The sequence below is a fragment of the Nicotiana tabacum genome, chromosome 6 (genome assembly GCF_000715075.1).
Source record: "Nicotiana tabacum cultivar K326 chromosome 6, ASM71507v2, whole genome shotgun sequence".
Classification (NCBI taxonomy): domain Eukaryota; kingdom Viridiplantae; phylum Streptophyta; class Magnoliopsida; order Solanales; family Solanaceae; genus Nicotiana; species Nicotiana tabacum.
In genome coordinates, this window is record NC_134085.1 from 21,855,725 (window position 1) to 21,862,986 (window position 7,262).

General features: G+C 38.9%; 1 long non-coding RNA gene across 1 annotated transcript; it reads left to right on the plus strand.

Annotated features, from left to right (window-relative positions):
- The first annotated feature begins 939 nt into the window (after window positions 1-939).
- LOC107776086 (uncharacterized) lies at window positions 940-1,611 on the plus strand. The gene is made up of 2 exons (XR_001645890.2): window positions 940-982; window positions 1,367-1,611. It is a non-coding gene; the product is annotated as an uncharacterized LOC107776086 (long non-coding RNA).
- Window positions 1,612-7,262: the final 5,651 nt, after the last annotated feature.

Consider the following 7,262-nt stretch of genomic DNA (forward strand, 5'->3'; position numbering starts at 1 on the left):
GGCTTGAATCCGATGTGTTTTGAGTAATTTGATGTTGTTCGAGGTGTTTTGATGATTGTAACAAGTTTGAATAAGGTATTGGGTTATGTTTGTGCTTTTGGTTGAGGTCTCGGGGGCCTCGGGGTGATTTCGGATGGCTAACGGAGGTTGGAACCTTGTTGCAGCAGCTAATATTGCTGTTTCTGGTATCTCCGCACCTGCGGATTGTTTTTGCTTGGGCTTCGTTCCCTTGGCATATTGTGACGTATTCGTTCTGGTTTAGGATAGATTCGACGCACGTGGAGGCCGATTTGAGGGGCAAAAGCATCTAGAGCTAGAGATTTCGCCGGTTCGAGGTGAGTAATGATTGTAAATGATATCCTGAGGGTTTGAAACCCCGGATTCGCACATCGTAGTGCTATATTGAGGTGAGACACGAGCTTGATGATGAGCGTGGGGTCGTTTACTGTAGGGGATTGTAACTTGGTCCGTCCCGATTGACGCTTTTACTACGTATTTGATTGAAACTTATTTGTTATCATCATTATTTGGACTGATTGCCATATTTGGGCTTCGAGCCAACTATTTGAACCCTATGAGGATTTTTATCACTATTTCCTCACTGTTTTGACCTACTACTTGAACTCAGTCGTATTGTTTTCCACTGTTGTACAACTCAGCCACTTTTACTCGGTTTTGAAACTAAAATGATATATTAAATGATGTTTTGAGGCTGAGAACTACTGTTTTTACTAAAGGCTGAGGGGCTTATGTGATTTCTGGACTGAGTATGGCCAAGGGCCAGATGTGAGGATACTATGGGATCGGGCTGCACGCCGTAGCAGTGTTATACTGATATTGATATGAGGCTGAGGGCCTAGATTTGATGCCACGAGATTGCTTGATATTGCACTTGGGCCGTAAGGGGCCCCTCCCGGAGTTTGCACACCCCTAGTAAGCGCGAGTAGATATATGGATCAGGCTGCACGCCACAGCGGCGCTGGTACTGTTCTATGTGTTTACTTTATTTCATTTGTCTGCCATTATCTGTTGTTTGTGCTACTTCATGTGATATCTATCTGATTGCCTAGCATTATCTGTTAATTGAGTGCTGTGCCCGAGGGGCGGATTTCCGTGTTTATCTGCACTATTTATTTTGCACTCATTTGCGTAACCATTGAAAAAGTCATTTTTTAAACAAGGTTTAAACTGAGCTAAGATGTTTTCCAAGGATTTCACAGTTTCACTGCTTTTACTCAAAGGGTTTTAGACTGCTCTATACATCATGATGGTTTGTTTTACGTGGCTTCTTACTGCTCAGTTATTATTTACCTTTATTACTCACTGAGTTGGAGTACTCACTTTACTTCCTGCACCTTGTGTGCAGATGCATGTATTTGTTCACCCGGTAGCAGGTTTTGAGCTGGTCGGAGGCTAAGTTATCGAAGTTTAGTGAGGTGACTGCTGGCGTTCGTAGCACTGCATTTATTCCTTTTGTTTATCAGTCCTATTTTGTATATTTCAGGCCTTGTAGTTGTATTTATACTCTAATAGATGCTCGTGACTTGTGACACCCCGGTTTGGGCTGTGTTTGGGTTGTATTCCGCACTTAATAAAGAAATCTTTTGTTTAGTCTGTGGTTATTTAATTATGCTAAAACTGTTTATTAATATTAACTATTCTGAAAAGGCAAAATGGGTTGGTTGGCTGGCATTGTCTTCATGAGAGGAGCCATCATGACCGGATCAGGGTTTGGGTCATGACAAATTCCCTTTCAAACTTGAAGATGAAACCAACTGAAAGTTTCAGGGAATATGCCATTAAATGGAGAGAGCAAGTAGCCAAAGTTAAGCCACCCATGGATGAGCACGAGTTAATCATTATCTTCCTTCAGGCTCAAGAGCCAGATTATTTTCAAAACATGATGTCCGCAGTAGGTAAATCCTTCTCGGAAGCAATCAAAATGGGAGAAATGATTGAGAATGGTCTTAAGATAGGCAAAATTATAAGTCAAGAAATTCTCAAAGCCACAACTCAGGCTGTCCCAATTAAATCCGATAATTTTAGTGACACGAATGAGAAACACGAAGAAATCATGATGACATCAGGGTCGAGAAGAGGTCCTAGAAGAGTATCTCGAAGGTATGAGCAACTTCATCAGGTTTCCCATGATTCCCCTGAATACTATTATCCACTTCAGAACCCTCAATACTCTATTGCTGCACCTCAATATGTTGCCCGACCACCAAAACACCCCAGAAGGCGAGCACGAGCATCACAAAATCTCCACCAGCTCCCACAAATTTTTCAGGTACCCTATAACCCACATCCAGGGAAGAGGTATAGAGGGTGACAAAAGTTGAAAGATAATTTTACACCAATAGGAGAGTCCTATGCAAGCTTGTTTGAGAAATTAAAGCATCATGACATAATTGCACCTATTCCTCCAAATCATGTGGACCCACGTGCAAGAAGCTTTGACCCTTCTCAAGGTGTGAATACCCTTCCAATGCCCAGGGGCACAATGTTGAAAGCTGTCGGGATTTGAAAAGAGAAATAGAAAGGATGATCCAAGAAAACCTGATTGTGATCCAAGATAGTGACACCCAGAATATCGCGCAGAATCCTTTACCTGCACATGATGATGCACACTTTGTGGGGATGATGCGTGGTGACAACGAGTATGAGAATCCTCTCGGGAATTTGCTAACTGAAGTTAATGATTTTGAAATTGGAGAAGGCTCTGCTGATTCTGATGAGCAAATTTGTGGCTAAATATCAAGCCTAGCAATTGAAAAGTCATTCCCTCCTCACTAGGAAGGAATCTTGGTAGCTTGTTTTGATGTCTTTCTATTATCTAGGTTATTTCAGGGTTGTGATCCAGATTTTATTTGTTTTATTGAGTCAAACCCTTCTATCCCTCCATTATGTTTGTGCGAGTCTTGTCTGTCTGTTCTGTTGCTATTTTCATTATTCAGGTTATTTTAGGGTTGTAACTCGTATTTTAGGTTACTTGTTTAGTTGTAAAACCCTTTCATACTTTACTCAATAAAATATAGTTTATCCTTTTGTGTCATTATGTTCCTAGTTCTTTTCTCGCCAGTTCTAATGACATGACATGCATGCGGAAATTTTGGCCAGATCTTAGGAATTGATTTAATCTGGAATTCGATAACTAAAAAAAATACTTTTGAGGATGAATAAAGAGTTGGAATACTTTGGAACTAAGGTCGAGTAAAATTCACCTTCAAATCATTGTGAATATCGGGCTTGAGGATGTTTAATCAATTGATGTTTGTTAGGAAGTTTGTCACTAAAGGATGAAAAAATGTCTTGTGACCACAGCACACCAAGAAGACAGACATGTTCGTCAATGCTGTGATCGCGAAAAGATACCATGTTTGACGTTCTTGAGGTTGGGAGGCCCTTTTTCTGCTACCCAAACACTTTATATCCTTTGCTACCCCTTTTGAGCCTGTGTTATTTTTCTTTGACTACCCTCTTTTGGAATCAAGTTTAGAGTCAAAAAAACAAAAAAAAAAAATCCACGTCCCAAGAGTACAAACTGGGGCAATTCTTAGAAAGTTCAAAAAAAAAAAAGAATTGTCAAAGGTCCATGCCCTAAAAAATAGAAGCTGGGGCAAACAAAAAAAAAGAGAAAAAAAAGAAAAAAGAAAAAAGAGAAACAAAAAGAAAGATGAAAAATAGTTTAGGTCAGATGTTTGAACTACGTTAGACCTGATTCCTTTAAAATAAGGATACGTAGGCAGCCTCACAGTTCGGTCCAACCAAATAAGAATTTAGAAGAAAAAGAAAAAAATAGAAAAAATCTAAAAATCCCCAGCATCTGAAACTGGGGCAAAGATTTTATTTCACTTTTGAAAGAGTTGATTCCAAGAGTTGTAAGTCCACAACCCCCTTTACTTTGAGTTTATTTTGAGCCTTTATGACGTCCTTTCTTTCCAACCCTATCCAAAATCCTTCCAAATAAAGACCTCCCGATATGCCTTCAAGAATGCCAAGAGAAGCATGCAATGAGCAACGGTTGTCACATGACGTAGAACACCGTCGAGTTTCTCACAAAAAGGGAAAGAAAAAGAAAAGAAAAATGAGAGAGTTTTATTAGTGAAAACCCTCACGGGCACTGTAAGACGACGGTAAGCAGAGATAAATAAATGAGAGAGACTTGTTGGTGAAAATCCCTCGGGGCACCATTAGTCGAAAGTGAGTCGCGAAGTTGATGCAAAGAATTGGCACGAACAAGCCCGACTTCAAAGCTCATAAGAATGGCAAAAGGGAAGATTGGATTAGTTTGATAGATTAGACCGTTGAGTCCACAATGCATGTCATGACCATTAAAGCTAGTTATTAAAAAAAAAAAAGAAAACTCTTCCTTCTGTCCTTCCGACAGGGGGCATCTCTTGTTAATATTGTTTCTTTATAGCATTGTGTCCTTCACTCTGAGTCAGTCCATGTCAAAACAAGCAAGAAAAGATTTCAAAATCTGCTACCAGCTTTTCAGTGGCACAAAGTAAATTTGGCTAGCACACTCGGTTGTTAATGTCAACATGCTTTGAGGATTCATACAAAGGCTCCCCCAAAAGACTCTTGTCAGCCTGCTTGGCGCAAGAAAGATAACTGGTGATTCTCTTGGATAGACAAATTGCTCAAAAAGTAGAAAGTCATTCAAGGTATCGGAAAGGGTCACCTAGGCAAAGATCTCCAGTTGAGATAAGGCTGATTGAGCCGCAAGTACAAATGATACTAGGTGTGAAACAATTAGGATTGATGCAGAGCAAAAGTCTCTTGAAGCCGACTCAAGCTGATTGAGGAGAAGCCAAGCTGCCCAAGACTCAAGGCCACAAACCGACCACCATTTTTCAAAACTGACAAATTTTTCTTTGTATGAAACAGGAACAAAGCGGTGCAAGGAAAGTGATTCAAAAAAAAGAAAAAATGAAAAAAAGAAAAAAACAAAAAAAAGAAGAAAAAGAAAAGACGAGAAGAGCCGACAAAGGGAAGTTTCTCAAATCTTTGCCTTTATTTGTCTTGCTATTGTACATAAAATCTTTCCTTCTGGGATAAAAAGTCCTAGTCTGATGGATTTTCCTCCCAATATAAATCTTAGTCTGATGAATCTTTCTCCTAGGATAGAAAACCTTGTCTGATGAACTTTCTCCTAGGATCAAAATCTTAGTCTGATGAATTTTTCTCCTAAGATAGAAGACCTAGTCTGATGAACTTTCTCCTAGGATCAAAATTTTAGTCTGATGAATTTTTCTCCTAAGATAGAAAACCTAGTCTGATGAACTTTCTCCTAGGATCAAAATCTTAGTTTGATGAATCTTTCTCCTAAGATAGAAGACCTAATCTGATGAACTTTCTCCTAGGATTAAAATCTTAGTCTGATGAATTTTTCTCTTAAGATAGAAAACCTAGTCTGATGAATTTCTCCTAGGATAAAAATCTTAGTCTGATGAATCTTTCTCCTAAGATAGAAAACCTAGTCTGATGAATTTTCTCCTAAGATCGACGTCTTAGTCTGATGAATTTCTCCTAAGACGCCAAAAAAAAAAATGAAGAAGAAAGAGACCTAGTCTGATGAATTTTCTCCTAGGATCAAAATCTTAGTCTGATGAATCTTTCTCCTAAGATAACAAAAATAGACCTAGTCTGATGAACTTTCTCCTAGTATCAAAATCTTAGTCTGATGAATTTTTCTCCTAAGATAGAAGACCTAGTCTAATGAACTTTCTCCTAGGATAGAAATCTTAGTCTGATGAATTTTCTCCTAAGGTAAAATCTAGTCTGATGAATTTTTCTCGTAAGATAAAAAACCTAGTCTGATGAATTTTCTCCTAGGATCAAAATCTTAGTCTGCTGAATTTTCTCCTAGGATAAACGTCTTAGTCGGATGAATCTTTCTTCTAAGATACCAAAAAAAAAAACAAAAACAAAAAAAAAACAAAAAAAAGAGAAAAAAGACCTAGTCTGATGAATTTTCTCCTAGGATTAACGTCTTAGTCTGATGAATATTTCTCCTAAGATAGAAAACCTAGTCTGACGAATTTTCTCCTAGGATAATAATTAAAAAAAAGAAAAAGAAGGGGGAAGTCTGAATTTGAAAAAAGAGGGGTCAATTTTTAGTTATCAATGTCTAGTTTTCTTGAAATCAGGGGCCCCGCTTGGAGAATAGGGTCAGTGTTTACTTTAATCAAGCTTAGTTTATAGTTTTCCTAGTCTATTCTATAGTTTACTCTCATCATTGCATCAATAGTACAAGTGATTTACAATTTTGCTAACAACTCACAAATCTTCCTAGTGCAAACTGAGGTAGAAAAAATTTCTTTTGTTTTGTTTGTTTTGTTGTAATCAGGCGCCCACCTGGGGAACAAAGGAAAACAACTCAAGTTTCATGGGAAAGCAGCTTCGAAGGAAGACAACTCGAGCTTCAAGGGAAAGCAGTTTTGAAGGAAGACAGTTCAAGTTTCAGGGAAAATGGTTCAAGGTGCAAGAGAAAACAGTGTCAAGTAACAAGAGAAGACGGTTCAAGTTCAGCAATCAGGCGTCCGCCTGGAAAATAAGAGAATTCAATTCAGAATGCAATTCAGGTCAGCAACAAAAGAAGCTCGCGTCAAGAATTCGAGTCGGCAGTCCGAGATGATCAACAAAAGTTAATCACAATCCAAAATAAAAACAAAAAAAACAAAAAAGAAAGACAAGAAGTGAATCCAAATGCAGAAGTTAATGAAAGATGTGAGCTACTCAAGACGTGGCTGAGGTCACAAGCTTTGCATGTCCCGTCTTGATTTGAAAAAGCTGAAGAAGATTGAACCAACATCTGCAGCTAACAAGCATCATGATTCAGATCAGAGTCCGCATGAAGAACCAACCAAGACTCAACTCAAGCTTCAGAAGACTCATAGATAGGAATCTTGTAACTCATAGCTGATAGGCTTAGTTAGTCTTTTTCATTTTTGATTTTGATGTAATAATGGGACTGCGTACCGGAACCTTGGCGAAACGGCACCTCAATCGGCTCTCCACCTCGGCATACTCCATCACCTCATTCACATCTGAACTACACGTGGCCTGATTCCTTTATAGCCAAGGATATGTAGGCAACTCAAATACCATGGCTCAGTCACATTCCCCTCTCTCTTAGTTTTAGTCTCTCCAAATAAGGGTCGGGTCAAAAATCTGTCTAGTCGTTCTTTGTTTGAAAACTCTTCGCGTTTCCAGTCAAAGAGGGGCAGCTGTAGACATGTGATTTTTGACCTTCC